Genomic DNA, 19,604 nt, shown 5'->3' with positions numbered 1-19,604 from the left:
CGCTAGGAGAATCACACAGAGTCCACGTTCCTGGAGCTCACACCACCACACTGGAAAAGGCATGGAAGATTCCATGCAGGAACTGGACCGGAACCAACACTCTTATGACACACAAGGGGCAGGAAACGGACTCAGCCGGAGACACGAAGCCCGGCCAGCTTAGTGCGTCCTCTGACAATGGATCACTTGGGTGAACTACAAACACTTCTGAGGCCGGAAGGAGGGAAAGGAAGGGGGAAAGATCTACCCGGCGGCCCAGTTGAGGATGAGGCTGCGTGTCCTTGGGGACTCCGTCCTTTGTTCCACCCTTCCTGGGAACGCACAATGACATCAGCCCTGCAATCCCAACCCAGCCGGGCCGGGGCAGATTAGGCCAGACGCCTGCCTGAGGAGGAGCGGGAGGCCCTTGGCACAGACACGGCAAGACAGTCCAGAGACGTGTTTCTAAGCTAAAGCTGCGATCACTGGGCCTGAGCTGAGTGAGGAGGGGTGGGAGTAACAGAAGGAAGAGAAGTCACTTCTAGTGCCACACATAGGAGCAAATCTGGTGATTGAAAAGGAGGCCCTTGCAAGTTCTGTACTGATTTGGTTGTTTAGATGGGTGGTTCTCAACTGGGGAGGGCGGGTGATTTTGCTCCCCAGGGAACATTTGGCAATGTCTGGAGACATTCTTGACTGTCACAACTGGGGGTCAGGTGTTATTCACATCTAGTGGGTAGAAGCCAGAATGCTGCTAAACACCCCACAGTGACAGGACAGCCCACACCACAAAGAATTACCCGGCCCCAAGGTTAGCAGTGCCCGCTGGGTTGAGAAACCCTGGTTTAGACATTCTGGACTTGCACCGATCGGAGCTGGCATTCACATGTCTCAGTCTGCACTTGGCAGAGAGGGACACCCCAGAGAGGGACAGGTGAATTGAGGTGTTAGTTCATGACTCTCTCTACCCACACCAAAGGGCTTTCCATCCGGATGGCTGGTGGCGGCAGAAATTCCCTGCCCTCAGGCCCACTCCTCGCCTCCTTGCGAGCGAGAGAGAGAGATAGAGAGAGAGAGAGAGAGAGAGAGAGGAGCCACTGCAGGAGCAGCAGGGAGAACCATGGGTGGGCGCGCCATCTGTCCTCCACACCATTTCCATTCTCCTTTTACCTTTTCAGTGCCTTGTACTGCTGTTCATCACGCCAAATCATGCCTGCATCTCCTCCCAAGAAGCTGACGTGGCTGAACCTGACGCTGGGGCAGGTTCCCACGCAGCCTTGCCCAAAACTGGGTAGGTGGTGGGCCCAGGAATAGGCACCTCGCAGGTCTGCTCCCCGTGTGTTTGCCCCGAACCCCAAATTACAGTTACTTAGAGGGACTCAGGCTAAAGGCTGCTCGGACAGTAGAGGAGAGGCGGTGAAGCGCACATCGAAGTGCCGGCTTGTAGGGACTACTCATCAAACCAGTTCCTCCTCCTTTTCCCCAGCAAGGCCGCTCTCTCATCAGCTCCAACCATTGGAGAAATGTATCAGGGATCGTGGGGTCATACAATCTCAGGGTGGAACAAGCCTTTGAGAGGCATCTGAATCACCTTTCTTTCAAAAGAAGAATTCCTCCTACAGCCCTGGGCCAGCTATTTAAAAATCCCAGGGAGGGGAAAACGATTTGTGTGCGGCAGGAGGTTAATAGTTGCATAAAAAGAAAATTACTTGTTCTTTCTTTTTTTATTAAAATAATAATAGCATTCACTGAACTTACTATGTCTCTGGTACCAATATATGTGCTTTACAATCCTCATAACTATTCCACGAGGCAGGAACTAGTAACTCTCCTGGAAGGTTGGCTTCAAAACCTGGTTTTCAATCTCTAGGCAGTAATGCCTCTAGCGCAACATTAAAAATATTAATAATAAAAATAAACACAAAACATGGCACAACGATACAAAATCTAGAAGCACCCATAATCTCGCCTCCCTAACCCAAGTCCTATTCTGTCCACGGGTCTGTTCCGGTCCTTGGGTGACTCCAATTGTTGGGATGGTGTCTCCATCAAGATGAGATCTAGCCCGGCCAGCGTGGCTCAGTGGTTGAGCGTCAATCTAGGAACCAGCAGATCACAGTTCGATTTCCGGTCAGGGCACATGCCCTGGTTGCAGGCTCGATCCCCAGTAGGGGGCGTGCAGGAGGCAGCCAATTGATGATTCTCATCATTGATGTTTCTATCGGTCTCTCTCTCCCTTTCTCTCTGAAATCAATAAAAATATGTGTTTTTTTTAAAAAGACAGTATCTGTCTCTGTGGCCCATGAAGCTCACTCCACCTTTGATGCCACAGAGAAAAGGTCTCCCCAGTCCTCCAGGGAAAGGCCTTCAGGTTTAAACACTGCTCAGACCCCTCTTTGCAATGACTACCACAGTGCGGTGGGCGGAGGGGAACACAATTGGTCCCTGAGGACACTACCTGCTCTTGCAGCCTGGAGACCATCACACCCTTACTGGTTCAAGGAGCCGTGGCTGCAGCACCAGCCGTCCAGGGATGGAAACGTGGGAACCAAGGGAAGAAGGGAAAAGACCCAGCAGGCCTCTGTGGGAGGGAGCCTGGTGAGGCAGCCTGTGTGTCAACACAGGGGTGGGGGCCAGGAAGGACCCCGAAAGCTCCTCTCAAAACAAGTTCTCCACAACCACAAATTCTACCAAAATGTCCTCGGAACCCTGAAAACCAGAAGCGGTTCTAAGATCCAGCCAAGTCTTTAGCTCCACAGGCTCAGAGATGAATCAGTCAACTCCTGGAAAATGAGCATTCCTGAGAAGCAGATGAGTAAACCCAGATGAGTGGAAATAGCTACGCAAGCACCTATGTCAGCTCTGGATCCTTGGAAGGAGAGAATTATAAGTGAAATTCTAGTATGGCATTCTTTCCTAAAAACAGAACTTTGTAAGATGGCATGCCTGCAATAGCACCATCACTCATCTGAATAAAAACGTATACTTCCTTCAAGCTCACTAGACCTGCACAGCAACGCCCAGGGCGGTGGACACAAGAGCCAATGAGGTTCAGGGCTGCGCAGTGTCCCCGGCCAGCAGCGGCGGAGCGGCACGTGCTGCTGGTGTCCCCGGGGGCTGCTGTCTCTCCCAGGGCTCAGCCAGGTGAAGAGGATTAGGCTGCTTGGCTACACCTTCTCCTCGAAGTATCCAGACTCGCTGTTTCATGTTTCTGATAAATTACTTGACATTTTCAGAGGATTTCTTAGAGAAAGAGGGCGGGGTATTTAGAATAGAGAAACATATTATCGTAATTTTAAGCAAAGGGCTGTGAATATCCTCTCCATCATCACCCCCTTCTATAAGTACATAATTGACTTCCTCTCTTTTTAGGGAATGGCTATTATCAATAGTGGAAGACTATGGCGCTTTGATACTTATTTATTACTCTGAAGAATTTGCTGTAATTGGAAAAATGAACGCTGTGTTAGCACGAGTTCGCATGTTAGAAATAGCTTTGATGATGAGGAGGGCGCTGTGTTACGGGAATGACTGTACGGCATCTTTCTGCAACACCCTCTGCAGAGTGCTAAATGCAACCATATTCACCATATGCCACAGCTCTGTCTACGAACAGGGGTGGGAGCCAAGGACGGAGGAAGGTCTGAAAGCATGGAACATTTCTGGATGGAAAATAAGGGAAATACAGAAACATTCATTATTCCCCCAAAGACTGAATGTATACCTGGCTTAAGAGAGCAAATCTCTCTTCGACTTTTCAAATAGTGTGAACCTGCTAGTGTAACCCAAGGATGTTCTCTATCAGGGTCTTCTTCAGTTGTGCTAAGATAATGGCCCACCTTACCTAAGAATTGGCAATCACATGCAAATTTTCTTTGTATAGACCCACAGCTAAGTTAGGTCTAGACTTGGGTTCATGGTAGGAAATTTCGGAGGTACAAAGATGGAAGCTGAGAAGAAATCAAAAGGAGAGGATGAAGCAATGATCCCATGCACACAGGCACGGTTGGCCATTTAAATGAACAATACTGTACAGGCTAGCTGATTAAGGACCAATCCTAACCTGAGGTTGAGAGTATTTAGAAGCTCCAATATTTACAAAGTGCAGTCTGTATGCAGAACTATGTCTAAGACAAGGTCCTCTTGCCCTCAATGAACTAGAAGTCTAGCTGAGGAAACAAAATGGGAAATTAAAAAATAAAAGATATGACGAAGTAGTACAGGATCAGTTGCCAAGAGAATGATTTCAACAGTTTGGGGGGTTTGGAAGAAAAAACGCCCTACAATTAGAATGGTTTCAGGCCCACCCTTCAAATTACTGGAGTCCCCTGCCTTGCGCCTTTCCCGTTCTTACCCACCTTAAACACCAGAGCCATACTTATCTTCCCCAAACAATGGTTTTCCAAAGTTACTCCACAGTACCAAAACCTTGAATGGCCTCCAGCCCACAAGACAGACCAAACCTCTGAGCCTGGCAGCCTTTCCTCGGGCGCCTGTTTCCTCTGGCATCTTCCCTGACATACCATCTTTGTGTCCACCCAACAGGTCTTCTTATTCACTATGTTCTGAACGCTTACCCTACACAGTGCCTTTTCTTTCCTATCTTTGCTTACACCATTCCCCTAACCTGGAAGGCAGTTTCTCTTCTCTTACCCTTCTTTTAAGGCCCAGGGCAAGATCAGCTCTTCCAACAAGGCCCTTCATTTGATGGGACGTGGTCTCTTATCTTTTTATTATGTATCCTGTGTCCTACCTCGGCAGCTACCCTATACCTGCCTCCAAGGACCCAACTCCGTATCTGTTCAGAGCCTTAGCATATGCCGGGCAGAGTGGGTGCACAATAAACATTTGGTGAAGCAATCAACAAACCTCCAGCGCCCAACAAATACGCTCCGGATAATCCCACTGCTGCTGGTTTTTCCACTGAAATTATTGAGGAGGAAAGAAATTCCAAATCACAGAGACAGGCCCTAAGTATTTAAATGTTACCAGTGTACAACACTAAAAATCTTGCACAACTGAACGGTTTCTTGCAACTCTTCCTCAATGTCTGATAAATGATAAAATTGCAATTTTGTGGCCCTGTGTGTCAGATTAAAAGGGGGCTCAAAGCTAACCTAAAAGTGTGACAAATGTTGTTTGCTTTTGTTCTGTTTTGCTTCTGGGTAATTGCCACCACATACCTGTACAGAGCAGAGTGAAGTGGCAAAATACTTTAGGGTATAGTAATTAGAGCATTATTGTAACACAACCCAAACAGGCCAGCAGTCACCAGACTCGACTTATACTAATTTTAACAATGCATCCGTTAAAGCTCAATTCTTAGGTTGTTAAAAAAAAAAAAAGAATTATAATTTAAAACAAAAGATTACAGTAGGGTGGAGTCCCCATGTGTGCCTTAGCTTAAAAAAATAAATAAGTCATTTCCCATGAGCAACATGCAAAATACACGGAGCAGGAAACCGGAAACAGGCAACTGGCTGTATTGATAATAGAGAATCAAACTGTTATCTTGAGGCAGCAAAAGGAAGGAAACTAATCTTTTGACTGAAGGCCTCCCTGTACTGGATTAGTCTGGAGATCTTTCATTTATATGTTTGCTGATTTGTATATAAATAGAACTTGAGTTAAAATGCTTTTCTTAACAGTTTAACCCACCTCATGGATAAAACACATGTAAACATCTGTTCTAAATGCATGTGTAGCAAATATGCAATTCTCTGCTAATACTTAACAGTCTGATATGACTACAGAACAACAATAAACTCTATATAACCTTGAGCCTATGGTTTACATCAGCAAAGCAGGCTCTGTTGGCAGCTGTACCAAGGGTCTTTCTTCTGAGCAGCATAGTCCCAATTTTGCCAGCGTGAAAACAAAGGCACTGGGCGGGGGGCGGGGGGGGGACCTCTGAGGGGAGGCCCACAGTAATGAACGGAGACAGCAGGCCGGCTTCCAGGGGTCCTGGCCGCCTGTCATGATTATCACTTCAAGATGAGCCCCTTAAAATCATAGTCCACAAAAAGCCAAGGCTGTGGAGGAGGCTGAGGTTATGGTGGGAACAAACTCTGAAAGCAATCGGCAGAGGAACACCACTAACTCTCCTAAGAGGAGAGCTAAGGTGAGAACTCGGGTGAATTAACAGCAGTGTGTAAAGTGCTAAAGCCACAGGGGGAAAATGCCTTAATTAAACAGAAACAGGACATTATGAAAAAACATTAAGAAACCAGTCACAGCCCTAGCTAGTTTGGCTCTGTGGAGAGAGCGTCGGCCTGAAGACTGAAGGGTCCCAGGTTCAATTCCGTTCAAGGGCATATGCCTGGGTTGCAGGCTCGATCCCCAGTAGGGGACGTGCAGGAGGCAGCCAATCAATGATTCTCTCTCATCATTGATGTTTCTCTCTCTCTCCCTCTCCTTTCCTCTCTGGACTCAATAAAAAATAAAAAATAAAAGAAAGAAACCAGTCACAAAATTGGCAGGAAAATGGGTGGCACACTTTAAAACTGCCTTCATATACAGGAAGCCATACCTTGAGCCTGCTAATCTGCCATCTCCATCTCTGCGGGCCAGCCCTGCAGGAAACAGCCTGAAACCACAGCCAGGGACAATCGGACGAAGGATGAAGCAGTCCTACTCTGTCCCTATGCACTGGTGGAGGCTGTGTTAGGGTATTTGCTAACTTGACCTTGTTCATTACAAGCTGTTAGTTCCAACTAGAGGAGGCACAGCCAAGTTTAGGTTACCCACCTAACCACGGGCACATGGTTAACAAGGTCATACCCAGGACTAGAACCCACATCCACGCCCTGAAGAATCGAAAAGCTCCCACACATCACCATTGCAGAAGGAAAGCAAGATACTACCTACCCCCAAACAAGAGGAAAAAAACCATAGCTATCCATCCCTGGTCAGTTCCTTCTTAACTGAAAAGATCAATTTAAAATAAGCAACAGCAATCTTCGACCTATAGCCTGTTTTGGTATAGCCTGGGCGCTAGAATCTTTTTTTATTTTATTGGGTGGGGAGGGCGGCTTAGAAGAGGATGAGGAGATAGGACGGATACTCTATGTGGCCTGCAAAGCCCAACGTAGTTACTACCTGACCCTTTACAGAAAAACTTTGTCAGTTCCTGGTTTAAAACATTCTATAATGTCACTGGTCCCATATCCCATTTGTTAGCTTCCATTTTCAAATCAAATCAGTGCAGCAAATATGCAAGGAGTGCTTGCTGTGGGGCCATTTTAAATTTCATTGTTACCAGTAAACATGCAATAGGCATGTATGTATGTGTGTGTATTTTTATTTTTTTTTAATTATTATTTTTAAAAATATATTTTATTGATTTTTTTACAGAGAGGAAGGGAGAGGGATAGAGAGCTAGAAACATCGATGAGAGAGAAACATCGATCAGCTGCCTCCTGCACACCTCCTACTGGGGATGTGCCCTCAACCAAGGTACATGCCCTTGACTGGAATCGAACCTGGGACCTTTCAGTTCACAGGCCGACACTCTATCCACTGAGCCAAACCAGTTAGGGCAGTGTGTGTATTTTTAAAAAGTCTGTTTTTATTGGTGAGAGAGAGAGAGAGAAATGAGAGAAACATTGGTCGGCTGCCTCCTGCACACCCCACACTGGGGATCAAGCAGAAACGCAGGCATGTGCCCCTACCGGGTATGGAGCCAACAGCCTCTCGGTGCATGGGACAATGCCCAACCAACTGAGCCACACCAGCCAGGGCCACATGTTTATTTTTTAACTTATGTTACTATCAGGTCAGTCAGGAGGTGAACACAGGGCCCTCTCCCCTCCCCAGCTGAGGGGTATTTATCTGGTTACCCGACACAGAGTTAACAGTGCCCAGCTGCCAGGAGGGACAAAGCATGGCTGGAACTCAAGGCCACACCTTCATGTTCCAAGGATGAGGAAGAACCCTGTGGCTCAGGGCCAGCTTTCCCAACTTCCCACTGTCTCTCCTCACAAGCTTCCGGTCCCCAGTTCTTACTCTGATGGACACTTCGTCTTCATTTCTCTTCCCCCAACCCTCCCTGGAAGGAAACTAAAAATATTAAGTCCAAGGTTGACTGAGGGTAACTTGTAACATTCCCCAAAGATGAAAAAGGCTTGGAACTAAGCACATATCACATCTTTAATTATTAAACATAGATGGCAGAATGCTAACATGAATACAGACTAACTAAGAGGGCACCTTTTAAAGGGCAATAACCATCATGCATTCACTAGAGATAAGACTTTATGAAGGTAATTTAATTGCAACATACTGGGATGAGGGTGGGAGGTTGCATCTGTAAATAACTTTCTCTAAGCAACAACTAAAGGAACAGTAAATGTATTCTAAGCCAGGCTGTCATGTGCCACACAAACCCACTGGTGAGGATAAAACCCTGTACTTCATTCGCAAGGACTAAAGACGGATTTTCGTTACAGGAGCCCTGGGACGAGGTGGAGGTGGTGCGAGAGAATTTAAATTTACTTTTTTCATGCAATGCACACACACAGAAGGTAGCTGTCCTGTTCTATGGACTATGTAGCTGGTCTAAGCTAGCACGTTAGAAATCGAATAGTATGCACCCTGGCCCTTGCTTCTGATTTTTCTCTCTTCTCCAGTTTTCTGGAATGCTTAGGGTCAACAGTGAAGGGAAGAACACAGAACTCTCTTTCACACACCAGACTCACATTATGGTCAGACACTCAACACACAAGAGGATACCCCTCCATGCTTTCCGAGGCCGACGCTGCCAACAACATGACTGCCAGCCCAGCAGCTCGAGACAGCTCCCGACAGCTCTCCTGTGAGATGAGGATGCCCAAAGCATCCACAGTCATCTATGGAGCCCCAAAAGCTAAGATCCAAGGGGCACTTTTTAAACCAGAGACACACTGACAAGAAGGAGGGGTCAGGGACCTGAAGGTCACCATGAAGCTGTCTGCTTTACACGGACAGCGCAGTGTTTGCTAAGACCACCATTTCCTGAAGGGATCGTGGAAGCGGCCATGGAAGATAATACAAGGTATCATGGGAACCCTCCACATAAGGTTACACATGTAAACTTAATCTGCAGGGGCCTAGGATTCAGGGACAAAGAAAGCCATGGTGATGCTGAGTTACCACATGGAACTACAGGAACTGTGACCAAGTTCCACGTAGTGAGAAGAGAAATTATATTTAAAAGCAAATGAAACAAAAGAATTTAAAAACTGGCTTTTGTCCTAAAGAACACTGCCAATTAGTCACCTAAACTCCTTAAACTATCCGGGTTGAAATGGCAGGTTGATAAATTAAGTAAGACTGTCTTGTCAATGGCAAAATTCCAAGATTACAGTTGTATATGCAAGTAAGCCCAAGCCTTCATGTGTGTTTGGGGGGAAGGTACTCAATTAACGGTTGTGGCAAGATGCAAAAACAAAACGCATAACGTTATAAAGATGAGCTGCTCCCTGGACTGACCTAAGGCATTTTAGAGCTTAGCACTATTTTCTAAGTGATCTCTGAGCGCATCAAACCAAAATTTCACTTCTCACTAAATATTCCTCATTCAGGAAGCAATTTACTGAATGAAAAGCTCTGATCCAATGCCCAATTATACATTTTAACTTAGCCAATGATTTCACTGCCTCAAACATTATTCCCTGTAGAACAGCGAATGTTGTGCACACTGGTACCCAGCATTCAGTCATGCTGGCCCTACCATCTTTTTTTTTTTTCCATCTTGAGTCAATCAACCAATGCAACCATTTCTAGAGTACCTAAGCATGAAGGCACTGTGAGGGCACCTCAAAGCATTAGAATTCTCTCCTTAAAAAGTTAGTGAGCAATTTTCAACTCCTTGAGAATTCACAGCACCAGATAAATGATACTCACATTCAACTACCATTTAGTTATTTTTAAGACATCTTAAAGTAAAAAAGAGAAAGTTATTACTCACAAGGTCAAAGCCTGCAAAACAATTCTGCTAACTTCCTTTGTGGCTTTCCTTAACCTCACCCAAACGATAAATGGTTACGCAAGATTTCTTTCATAGCCAAATAGCACAGAGTTTTGGCGGGCAGACCCTGTAAGTACACAATGTGCACTGCCTTGTTTCAATAGAAAAGCTGGAGGAGGAATCAGATTCAACCCCCAGGATGACCCAGTCAACAGGTGGGGTGGCATCCAAGGACCCCTCACACCAATCAACGGTGGGCAGGGCAGTAACAGTTTCTACTAGCTTTGTTTGTCTGTTTAACCAAAGCCTATTTCCATTAATAGGAACACTAATCAAAGTTTTAAGTCCAGTGTTGTAGAAGACAATGCACAAGCTGTGGCCTGGATCACGCTGAATCTTCTTAGCTTATAAGGAGTCATCTACCTTAATTTTTTTCAAATGAAAAAAGAAAGCAACAGAAGGGGGAAATAAAGAGGGAGATCGGTTGTTCTGTTTTCTATCTGTTTTGGAAACTTAAAGCTGTTCAACGGTGATCTTACTACATGCAAATCTCTTGCCACAAAATAGAACACAGATCTTTACAACGCCCCAGAGTGTGCACTCACATGCAGGCTCCCCACCCCACCCTGCTTCCCTCCCATCCCTAACAAGCAAGGCTTTATCTCCCAGTCCACAAAGCCAGGTGCTTAACAACAGGTGTGGGGACCTGGCTGTTGGTGCCTTAGTCGGTTTATGGGAGAGGAAGGCGGGAGTAAACCAAACCTGGCGCACGAGTATTACCGCTAGTTACCCCGATACTTCCTGGGAAACCTGCTGCTAGAGCCGATTTGTTCAGGGGCATTTTATTTCATCACGTAGCCCTTGGCGTTTCTCCTCTATAAAGAGGATAATCCTGAAACTGGGTGGGAAGGGATGGAGGCCCTCAGAGGTCCCACTGGAGTGGTAGACAGCAGAAGTTCCTCTTTCAGGACTAGTAGAAAGTAAGTGAAAAAAAACTACCTCCAATCCTTGGACTTGAAAAACAAATCCTGCCACTTACTGAAGACATGGAGAAAAGGGCATAATGGTATGTGGTTGCTGGGAGGGTAAGTGGGCAATATCAAAATTTAAAATATGTACCTCCTCCATCTACCAAATCACACCTGTAGATATTTACTTTCTAGGAATCCCTGTGCAAAAACACAAAGATGTGCAGGATAAGGACTGCAGATTTTTAAATAATTATAACACACGGATAGCAATAACAAAACAGGGAAGACCAAAACCAACTAAATGTATACAAACAGGTTGATGAATTAAAACATGATGCATCCATTCAAAAGAATAGTGTGTATGCATGCAAAAGGAAGGCAAATCTGCGGCACACAGGCTTACGAAGATGACATGAATGAGCAGTCCCTTAAAAAACAGCATATACATCTAGTCTGATCTGATGAATGTACACATATTTAAATGCAAGTAATTACATAAAAAGTTCTGGAGGAATACTTTCCAAACGATTAACTTAATTAGCTCAAGCCAGAATCAGGGACAGGAAGCATTTCCACTTCTGTATTTCTGCACTGTTTGTTGATTTTTCTTTTTAGAAAAACATATACAATTTTTGAAATATTTAAAGGGCATTTCCATTTGAGAGGAAAACACACCATTCATTTTTACATGGTAAGAGAACTGAGATTTCCCAGTGGGTCTGAGATTGAGGAGCAGGAATATAAGGGCACCGGCTAGAGGAGAACGAATTCTCCCAGGGCACCGCAAAAGGTTACATGTGAAATGCTGTCTTCAATGAGTTCTCTAAATAAAACGACACTCTGAATCTTCCTATCTTTCTTCTGGAGAGTAATAATTCAGTATTTAACCTTACACGACGTTTATCAGCAAAATAAGGCCAAAAAATACTAATACTTCCTTTTAATAAAGGGGGACACTGAGGATATTAATACAAAAATAAGGCCGAAACTGGTTTGGCTCAGTGGATAGAGCGTCGGCCTGCAGACTGAAGGGTCCCAGGTTCGATTCCGGTCAAGGGCATGTACCTTGGTTGCGGGCACATCCCCAGTAGGGGGTGTGCAAGAGGCAGCTGATTGATGTTTCTCTCTCATCGATGTTTCTAACTCTCTATCCCTCTCTGTAAAAAAATCAATAAAATATTTTTTAAAAAATACAAAAATAAGCGACATTCACTGAAGGAACACTGAGGTCTACAGGATGCTGGGGGAGTGAGTTTCCCAGCAAGGATGCCAAAGGAACAAGGCAGAAGCCTAGAGATCAGGCTCCAAGTCCCTTCTCCCTGTGCCCTTTGGTCAGAAGAGCTCCCATTTTATACCCTTTATTTGCTGGGGCTCTACCTCAGATTTCACCTGCAGAGAAGACAAATTCCAGTGTTTAAAAGTATTTGTAAATTGTTTGACTAAGCAACAGGAAATAAGGATAGATGCTGGAGGAGTTTCCAGTTTAATGATGCACCTGCCACACTGACAGGTAATTTATACTGCAAGGTAACAGGTGACAAGAGGGGAATGAGCAAAGCACTGTGGGATCAACTGACCAAAGGTCATTCAAGGGGTCAAAGCTTTCTAGCTGAGGTGCCATCACCAATCAGCAGCAGGGAGAAGATCAGGGCCCAGTGGGGTTGATCTACCAGAGCTTCAGCTACACAAGTGGGAGGCTCCATGGGCAGGATCCTAAATGATGAGGGAATTCAAACATCATTTCCCTTATCCACCCCTAACTTAGACTCACCACTTACTCTAAGGGCTAAGCACCTCTTCTAAGCACTTCACTGAAACTATTTAATTTTCAAAAGCACCATGTGAAGTAGGTACTCTTATCATCAAACTAGTGGCCCGGTGCACGAAATTCATGCACATTGAAAGGGAATTAATTAGAGGAAATATTTTAATATTGCTATTTGCCCTTTCTCTATAATAGAAGTACCAGAGATGAAAGAAAATTAGTAAAATGTATATGAAAATCTCCCTCCAGTCAGAGTCTGGGGAGTGCTGCGGGACCCAGAGTCAAGTCCCCACCCACCTGCACGTACCTTGATATCACACGAGACCCAGAACCGGCTGCCCCACCCCACCCCCGTCAAGCCCCACAGGGTGGAGGGTGCAGCCTCAGGTCCCCCGTCAAGCCCCGCCAGGTGTGTGTGTGTGGGGGGGTCCCCCGGCCCCAGCGTGAGGGTGTGATGACCATTTGCATATTAGCTCTTTATTATATAGGATATATTTTGCATAAGCGCAAACTAAGGCTCAGAGAGGCTCTGTGACTTGCCCTCAGTCGTACAGCAAGCAGAGTCCCGGGAGTTTGAACCGAGGGCTGCCTACACAGCCCTGGTACACTGGCAAGGACCTTATGCTGCCACTGACACGAAGCAGGGTTCCAGCCTGAATGTGACTCAGGATTTTCCCCACCTAAAGGGAGCCCACGGGACTAAAATCTCTTAAGGTAACCTTAACTCCTGACAATTCTAACACTCGGAGTTTTACATATAATTCAATGCAGAGGCCCTCATCAGAAAGAATCCTCCATATTTTCAACTGTTCTTTCAATTCCATCAGGATCTCTCTTCAAGTCCCATCAGGGAAGTGTGCGCCTCTCCCTTGCCTGACACCTGGGAGGACTGTAATTCACCTCGCTCCATCAAGGTGCTTTCAGCCACCACCAACCACCACAAAACCCAAAGAACACTGTCCTTTCCAAATGCCACCTGTAGCCACAGCACAGAAACATCCACTACTCTCCCATCCCAGCTCCCATCAAAATTCCTCCTTAGAGTCCGGAACCAGTGAGGCAAGAAAACTAGCTTTGTGACTGTTTCGCCATCGTGTATTTTAACAAACAGGTAACGTTGCATCTGTTTTTTAAAAAGCACTGGTATCAACTGAAGGCTTTGAACAAGCCCAGGGCATACACAAACAAGACTTCCAGGTGTGGTTTTCCTTTACCTCGGTGTTCGGAGCCATCCTATTCTTGGCACTGAAAATTACAGGTACCCCAGCACCAAACCACAGAGCAGAGCATCTGCAGCCAGTGGAGAGAGAAACGCCTGCTGCCTGGCAGGGAGCAAGGTCGTCCTCCTAAGATTTGGAAGGAAGCAGAGCAATTACTTAATCAAAAAGTAAGAGTTTGGGGTAATTAGCAGCAACAACGAAATGTTTAGCTGAGTTTCCTCTTTTTATCTTGAGGCGGTTCCTATAGACAGATGCTCAGGAATAATGAAGTTTAATGAGACCTGTAGCAGCTGACTAATTAGTCAGGAGGAAGCAGTAATGACAAGGAAAAAGGGGTTTTACTCTTGTTATGAGCTCAGGCCTTAGAGACAGTTATTTTTAATTGTGGGGGACGTACCCCAAGAAAATCCCTGAAGAGCCACACAGTGGTCCCAAGGCAAATAAAGTGTGTGTGTGTGTGTGTGTGTGTGTGTGTGTGTGTGTGTGTGTGTGTGTGTGTGTTTTAAAAGGCACAGAAACAAAAGCATCAGTGGTAGCCTTCCCGAGATTTGGCTCGTCAGCAAGTAGTGATCACCTTGAGAGCCCAGAGGCATGGCAGCTGCGTGCCAGCCATGATTCCAACGCTACACCAACTTCTGTCAACACTGAAGGACGCCCGTGTCCTGAGCAAGCTGGACAGTCACCATCTGGGTCTCGCTGAAGCCCTTAGTGAGAACTCTCACTTCAGAGCATCCCTTCCTGCCCAATACTAAGAATATTATAAAGTTTATTAATCACAAAGGAGAAGCACTAGTGGCTACGGTCAAGACCTCTGCTCTCCGTGCTACACTTGTATTGTCACTAAATCTGCTATTAAATCTGTTACGGGTTCATCTTATCTTGGCTTCCTCCAGGCCTGGTACTTTTGGAAGTGTGCAACAGGAACCCAAATCCTTTCAGAATTAACTAGCTACTGGCAAAAAAAAACTATGAAGGAGGGAGGTGTTTTATTTGTCAGAGTGACAGTCTGACAATACCTCGATTTTAACCCCCACACACAAACAGACATGGCAATACCACTGATCTCCCAATGCACAAGGCCTGTGCTTCAAATTGCTTTCCCAATAATGTGGGTAAATCTGCCCTTCATGTATTTAGGAAACAGGCTGTGAGGAGCTAGTGTGGGCCTTAAAAATGGAAAGTGTCCAGCCAAAGGGAGCCGGAAGCGTCTAAACGTTGCTGATTTCCCCAAAGTTTCAGGTGCTTTTTAGGTCCACATACCTCCTTTTATTGTGCCTCACATGTATTGCATGTTTTACAAATTGAAGGCAAGATCCTCCACCACCAAAAAGATTAAGATTCGTTTTATTATAATACTCACTTTATTGCAGAGTGCTCTGGAATTGAACCGCAATAGTTCCAAGGAATGCCCCTCCCCTAAAGTTCTACCTTTAACCCCCACCTCCCAGCAGACCAACAAGCATCAGAATCTAGTCCTCACATCACCTAACCTTCACACAGGGTTTTACTTCAGAAAAAAACCGCCCTGCCGCCATCACTGTCGGGATGAGGATATTCTGGGGTTCTACCTGACCACCTGGAAGTCTGAATTTTCAGCATCTGCTTCCTTCCCCACAGGGGCCGGAGGCGGTCAGAACCAGCCTGGAGACCTCTCGCCTGTGGCTTTAATGGAAATGAAAATATTCCCCTGTTCATGGTTTACATCAAGAACGTCACACAGGCTTGTCCTACCAAAACCAGAGAGCAGCTTTCACCCCAAAGAAGCCCTCATTCAAGTTCAGCAGAGAGATGTGAGTTTATAACTTGTTTCCAAAGTAAATACGTTAACTGCTGTAGGCTATTTATTTACTTTCACAGTTTTTAGGATCTCTCTGTCACTTTGTACTTTCTTGCAAGACATGACAATACCAATAGGTCATTTTAGTCCTAATGTATGGACTAGAAGGGTTCCTACACTCTCATCCGTTCTCTAAGATTTAACATTATACCTAAACCCCAAGGGGGATCAGCAGGAGTTACTGGGACTCACAAAGGTCCTTTTCAGAACTCCACCCAGTAGGTGTACCTTCCCAATCCAACTCCCCTGACGTGCCTAACCTTCCACTCACGCTCCAGCTGCGGCAGGAGCTGCTCTGTCCAGTTCTGGTATTAAGGTAGCTGTGCTGTTCCTACTACCAAAAGCTGAGCCACCCTCACTGGCCCTACATGGGGAGCTTAGATGTTTTCAGAAACGTCTGGCTCGTGATATTATACGGTTTATCCATATATAAGGCCACACATTGGCTAATAGCTCCACAGAATCAATCTCAAAAGATGGTAGCTCATACTCTGGGACTGTATCAACTCTCTTTGGTGGTGGTGGTGGGGGGGGGGGGACATTCTTACCCCTGTGGGGTACCACGTGTTGAATGCAAACTGTTATACTCCTTTCTGACTCAGGCTTGTCATAGCTCCTACATTTTAAGCATTTCAAAGAAAAGGTAAAAGAGATCACTTGAACTATATAAACCCATAAAATAAGTTTTTTTTTTCTCAAAAGAGATAAAAACGGGTGTTTACAACATATGCAGTCCTACAAGAGGGTTTTTCCTCAAGTACCCTTAAAAGGAAAACAGACACAGAGCAGCGAGGTGGCCCCTCCGTCCAGCAATGCCAGGCCTTCCTAGGGAAGACAGGCGCATTCTCCTGGAGAGGGAGGCCCAAGAAGAGAACAAGGCCCGTGTTCACCACCCAGCAACCCTGTGACGAGTCTTATGATTCCAGACTCTAGGCAGCAGAATTAGCATCATCACACACACACACAATGATCATCAGGAGACACTTACCAAGGCCAAATTAAATCACTCCTGGAACGAGGTGGGCATAAACAGTAAACATAAATCATTTGCTTCTCTTTTGCCAAATTTACAACACAATAGATGACAGAGAACACCAAGTCCGTGGTGTTAGGGTATAACCGGTAAGGTGCCCCCTGTTAAAAGCTGTTTTTGTATCTGCTTTGGGGAAACGCAAAAGGTGGCCTGAAAACAAAATGCAGAGAGCAGCTGGAAGTCTTCACTTACGCTTGGCAGCAGCCGTGGAACCAGAAATAGGGATTATCTGCTTTATTCACACATGGACAGCGTAGACCAAACGGCAACTCGGCCTAAATACACCAACAAACGCTTCAACAGCTGAAAATGTTTAAGAAAAGTCAGCAAAGTCCAAGAACTTGAACTGAAAACGCGGGCCTGGGCCCAAAGGCATGCTCCTAGGTAGTGCTGTTCCCAGTGAAAATGGCTCCAGGGTTACTTCCGTGCCGCCTATGTCTCGAGACTGAGCATCACACTTGTAACTACAAAATTATACTTCAATACTGCTACATTCATTACAGGTTCTCAGAGTCCCTTTACAAATAGTTTTGTTTACTGGTTAAACACCAGGCAAAACCATAAACCACCACTAACCAAAACAAAAACGTCCAAACAACCAAAACCAAGTACTGTTAGAAGAGAGATGGCGTGCCGCTGGGGCAGGAGGGTCAAGGAGTCTGCCCTGTCAGCTGAGGCCCCTCCTATTCTGTCAGAATCGCCAAAGCAATCTACCACCAAGGGGAAGACTAGGCAAGGCTTGATTTCTAAACTGCATTTACCACGCCAACCTCACTACCACCACCAATTAAGAGTGGAAGTCTCAGCAAATCCTTCCCAGTTGGAATAGGATCAGGAATTTCTACTTCTCAGCAACTGCTCTCGCCAAACCCAGGTTTCCAGGTCCTGGAAATGCTAATCTGAGATTTACAGAAGCACAGGCCCCAATCATCATTTGGAAAACCCACAGCAAAGTGGTTACGGATTCAGAATCCAGAAGCAGACATCCAGACTCTACCACTTACTGGCTAAGTGTCCCTGGGCAAAGCGTGCTTTGTACCTCAGTGTCCTGGCCTCCAAAATGGAGATAATTCTTATAGGGATGCTGCAAGGAACATATGAATCAATGTGTGCAGAGTACTTAGAACAGTGATTGCAAGTATCAAGAAGCTTTAGCTGTCTTACTGTTACTACTACCCAGCACTACTGGGGCCTGCTTTCCTTCTCTCTGCATGAGGCTAACCCTTAGCCTTCTCTCTCCTCAGTGGCCCGTTTCCTGACCAGACTAATTTTGTGAGCCCGGAGAACACAGAAGCTACCATTTTTTAAGCAGTGGGCATCTACCCAGCAGAGCCTTGGAGAAACATGTGGTAAAATGAAAGTTACCACTGGTTACTGGTACAATTTCCATGCATTTATTTACAGGGGCCTTCAAAGCTCTATCAGATGCCGATCCAGCAATCCTTTCTAACCAGTAAGAGAAATGAGACACAGGTCACTTGTGCAAGGTCATTTCACCAATATCAGTTGCTAAGCACCCAAGTTCCTGTACCTGTGCCAACATGAGCTGAAGTTGGCTAACAAAAAGGAGGCAAAAGTCCCTACTAATAATAAGAAGCATAAATAATTGAAATGGAAGGAAAAAAAGACACATCATATCCTAGAGGGATATCTAGTCATTCCCCTAACATGCTTTGTTTCCTGGCTCCCTCTGGTCATAACCCATCCCCAACCCCCCCACCATCTCATTACCTAATCCTAGTCAAAGTTGCAACTCAGACATCAATTTCAAAAAGCCTCTGTCACTCTCTCACGCCACAACTCAGGGATGTTACTTCCATGTCTTAGGACACTTGCCACTTTCTACCTCCTATTCTCTTTTAGAATGTAATTTGAGGCAGGGGCTGTCTCACACCTGTGTTTCTAGCGAGCACTGTAACATGCTCACCACCACCCTCACTTGCTTCTTGGGTGCATTGAATGGCTCCTTCGGTGATCTTCGAGCTCTAAACGTGTTCTAAAAATGTATCCTGCCTTCAGCGGTAGCACTTACTCTTCGTTATTTAGGAGGCACAGGTTACCCTGCTCCTGCAGCCAGTCTGCAACGCTGCATCAACCAGAGCACAGGGTAAGCAACTGGCTCCCAGGTTTTGCCAGCTGACTTCTGAGGACAAGTCCTAGATAACAATACTTCTATCACTAAAGAAACTGCAGCAACAACCAGAGCCAACAGCTATCTCCCCAGGCCTGGACACGTCGCCCATCCGTGTTCCGGCTTTCAGTCCTCAGCTGAGCAAGGCAGCAGCAGAGAGGGGCCATCCCCACCTCCCACCTCTCCTCTAACTCTCCTGCCCTCACCTAAGCTGAACCATGTTCTGAAAGCTGCTCTGTACGCCCACCCAAAAATGTTTCTTTTATGCTACAGGTTAATTCTTGTCTCCCTCAGGAGAAAGGAAGAAAGACGAGGTTTTCATGACTGCCTAAGCAGAGGCATGTTGGGACCCAGCTTTCCAAATGTATGTAAACACATTTCCCCTCTCCTCTTGGTTCAGAGGTTTGTGGACAGATTCAAATGAGTCCTTTGAATACCTTGAAGCTGAGCCGTCACACAGTCTGGCCGCCATTGAGTCACCACTATCTTCACATCACGAGAGATCTTTGGCTGCAGGTATTTCATCTCTAACAAAATCCAGAGCCCTCACAGGCTAGCTGTGGGTCTACCTACAGGCTCGCCTATAGCTGTGTTCAAAGGGATCCTGATACACTAAGGCTCAATATCACCTGAATTTAGACTACTACCTGGCACAACATCCCACCAATATCCTAACTGCATTTACCAAGCAAACACTATGCACATGTGGGTGGAGGTCAGCT

General features: G+C 45.8%; 1 protein-coding gene across 3 annotated transcripts in view; it reads right to left on the bottom strand.

Annotated features, from left to right (window-relative positions):
* The window catches only part of SPTBN1 (spectrin beta, non-erythrocytic 1), a 185,233-nt gene that overhangs the window by 63,633 nt on the left and 101,996 nt on the right, over positions 1 to 19,604 (bottom strand). The gene's annotated exons all lie outside the window — the stretch shown is intronic.

Source organism: Eptesicus fuscus, chromosome 16 (assembly GCF_027574615.1).
Source record: "Eptesicus fuscus isolate TK198812 chromosome 16, DD_ASM_mEF_20220401, whole genome shotgun sequence".
Lineage (NCBI taxonomy): Eukaryota > Metazoa > Chordata > Mammalia > Chiroptera > Vespertilionidae > Eptesicus > Eptesicus fuscus.
The sequence above is the reverse complement of the archived record's forward strand: the minus strand, read 5'-3'. Positions and strand labels throughout refer to the sequence as shown.